Here is a 3,273-nt window from a genome sequence, read left to right on the forward strand (position 1 = left end):
CATTTTGCTTGAAGTTTCAAGTAAAGTTTTCCTATTAAATATTATAATATTATATATAAAAATTCAATTACATAATTAAATTATAAAAAATCAAAGGTTTTGAATTGCCTTTCAATATATAGTTTGACGTATAAAGGAGCCTTCTAAAACATCATTTATTATCTCATAATATAAACAGACAAAACGAATAATTAACACCAGAGTTGAGATGGCCGAGTTGGTCTAAGGCGCCAGATTAAGGTTCTGGTCCGAAAGGGCGTGGGTTCAAATCCCACTCTCAACATATTTGTAATTTTTTTTTTTTTATCAGCAATTACCGTAATTCAAATGGTTCCCATTATTAATCTAATTTGGGGTAAGTTACATCCATGGTCATTAACTTTACTCATTTTTCACAATTTTTAATTGTTTCCATTAATTTAACTTGGGGTAAATTACATCCATGGTCATTAACTTTATTCATTTAATAATATGGCCACTAAACTTCAAAATATAACATAAAAGACATTCAATTTTACATTTTTTAATATTATAGCCACTAAACTACGATCAACGTCTTAAAATGGTCGTTGATGATTCACCTCGAGCTATCACTCAAAAACTCATTAAGGAATAAATGTATCCCGTCGTTATCAAATAATAAATCTGGAAAATCCGGGTATCGGATCCTCTTGATTTATACTGCAAGTGTCGATTTACTCAATTCTTAATTGATATTTAAGTGATGAAAATTGGATTTGTGTTTGTTTGTAATCTAATTTCTAATTTTAAGATTGATCCAGATTATCTGTTAATTCCTATGAATGTAAATGAGAACAATACGATAATAAGAATGAGTAAATCACATTAATGATACCTGAGCTTTCTCATAGTTCAGCCATTGGTATCTAGATTTTTTTATCATAAAAATATACATGAAGTAACGATAACAACATAATTTAGTACATTTAATCGGTAAATTACCAGTCAATGCGAAGTAATAGTACCTAAACTTTATCATAATTCATAATTTGATACCTAGATTTTATTTTATCCTAAAAATACATATCAAATAAAAGTGACTAGACAATTTAATATATTTGACCAGTCAATGATCTGTGAACGCAAATAATAAAATACAAAAGTTTTCACAATTTTTAATTGTTCCCATTAATTTAATTTGGGGTAAGTTACATCCGTGGTCATTAACTTTACTCAATTTTCACAATTTTTAATTGTCCCGTTAATTTAATTTGGGGGTAAGTTACATCCATAGTCATTAACTTTACTCATTTAACAATACGGCCACTAAACTTCAAAACGTAACATAAAAGTCATTCAATTTTACAATTTCTAACATTATAGCCACTAAACTTCAATCAACGTTTTAAAATGGTCGTTGTTGGTACACCTCGAGCTAACACTAAAAAACTCACTAAGGAATAAGTGTATCCCGTCGTTATCAAATAATAAATCTGGAAAGTCCGGGTATCTAATCTTCTGGATTTATACTGCAAGTACCGATTTACTCAATTCTTAATTGGTATTTAAGCGATGAAAATTGGATTTGGGTTTGTTTTTAATCTAATTTCTAATTCTAAGATTGATCCAGATTATCTGTTAATTCCTATGAAGGTAAACCAGAATGATACGATAATAAGAACGGGTAAATCACATTAACGGTACCTGAACTTTTTCCTAGTTCACCCATTGGTATCTATATTTTTTAACGGTAACGGTAAATGACCGGTCAACGCGAGTTTAATGAGTAAATTACACTAATGGTACCCGAACTTTAGCATAATTCATAATTTGGTACCTAAATTTTATTTTATCATAAAAATACACATCGAATAAAGGTGACTAGACAATTTAGTATATTTGACCAGTCAGTGATCGGTCAACGCGAGTTTGAATATTTTGAATTAAAAATTGGAATCCACTATATACTCAATTAACATAAAATTATAATACTACCTTTATATTAAGTTTGGTTGAGCCCAGTCCAAGCGCACTCAACCCAACCCATGGACATGTCAAATTTATATATATATATATATATATATAATTTGTTAATTTTTCGGTTCGAGACTCGTCAAATACCTTTTAGGTGGATTCTCTTCAAATTAAAGCTTTCTGCATACGCTAGGACTAGAACTCGAGATCTAGTAAAGCGATTTGAAACTCTTAATCATTTAAACCAACTTTAACAGGTAACCAATAGTGTTCACATGACTAAATGAATTTAGTCATTCACCGTTAGATCTAAACTAATTGAATCTTCAACTTATGATTTCAATCAGCCTAGATCTAATGATAAATGACTAAATTTTATTTGGTCACGAGATTCGTGTGAACTTTACTGATTGGTGACATGTCTAATAAATACTAGTAATTCAAAAATAAAATGAAACTTTTGGCTATCAACTTGTTAAAATGTTGAGTTTTTAATCCATATCTTTTATTTTATCTTTTTATTTATCAAGATTTAGGTTTTTTCTATTTCAATTTTATTAACATCTACGTTCTAATAAACAAATTGTCATGCATAACATAAGAACATCTTCAGTGTAAATAATATTAAAACTTCTCAAAATTTAACACATTTTTTTAAAAATTTCTTTAAAAAAAATGCACAATTTTAAAATATAATATTTTATTTTTTCTTCCATCCACATCATTTTTATCATTTTAAAAAAAAAATTCCAATTATAAACAACTGCAAAAGTTATCACCGTGACCTATAAATTATTATCTTATGTATAATTTATTTTAATTATAAATATTATTAGATTGAATAATAGAATATTTTAGTGTTTTGTATATAAAAAGAAAAGAAATAGAAAGCGTGTCAAATGACTGCAAAAGACTAGCAACATTATTCCAATAAAAAAAACAAGTAATCATTGTCTTTTCAATATAATACACTTTTTCAATCACTTTACACCTCCCTAAACGCTCTTCCAAACATTATTTATTAGAATTGGAGATGCTTTAAGATCCATATATTGTCCGTCTTAAAAATTATGCCACATTCTTATCTAACTTATTTATCAAAATTTAGTTTTTGGATTCCTATAAATTGAAATCAATTTAAGAGGTCATGTTTAATATATTTCAATCATTAATTATAAAATGGATCAACGACTAATCACCCATCTACAATGGATCACCGACCCAAAATGAGATTTTGATAGTGATAACGCACATGTAAATTTTTATATTATTAGTTTCGACAAACAATAAAATTTGTCCATCGGTAACTTCATTGTATTTTTTTACCCAGACGAATAT

General features: G+C 27.8%; 1 non-coding gene across 1 annotated transcript; it reads left to right on the top strand.

Moving 5' to 3' along the window:
- Positions 1-202: 202 nt before the first annotated feature.
- Positions 203-283, top strand: TRNAL-AAG (transfer RNA leucine (anticodon AAG)). The gene has a single exon. It is a non-coding gene; the product is annotated as a tRNA-Leu (tRNA).
- Positions 284-3,273: the final 2,990 nt, after the last annotated feature.

Source organism: Euphorbia lathyris, chromosome 8 (assembly GCF_963576675.1).
Source record: "Euphorbia lathyris chromosome 8, ddEupLath1.1, whole genome shotgun sequence".
Taxonomy (NCBI): domain Eukaryota; kingdom Viridiplantae; phylum Streptophyta; class Magnoliopsida; order Malpighiales; family Euphorbiaceae; genus Euphorbia; species Euphorbia lathyris.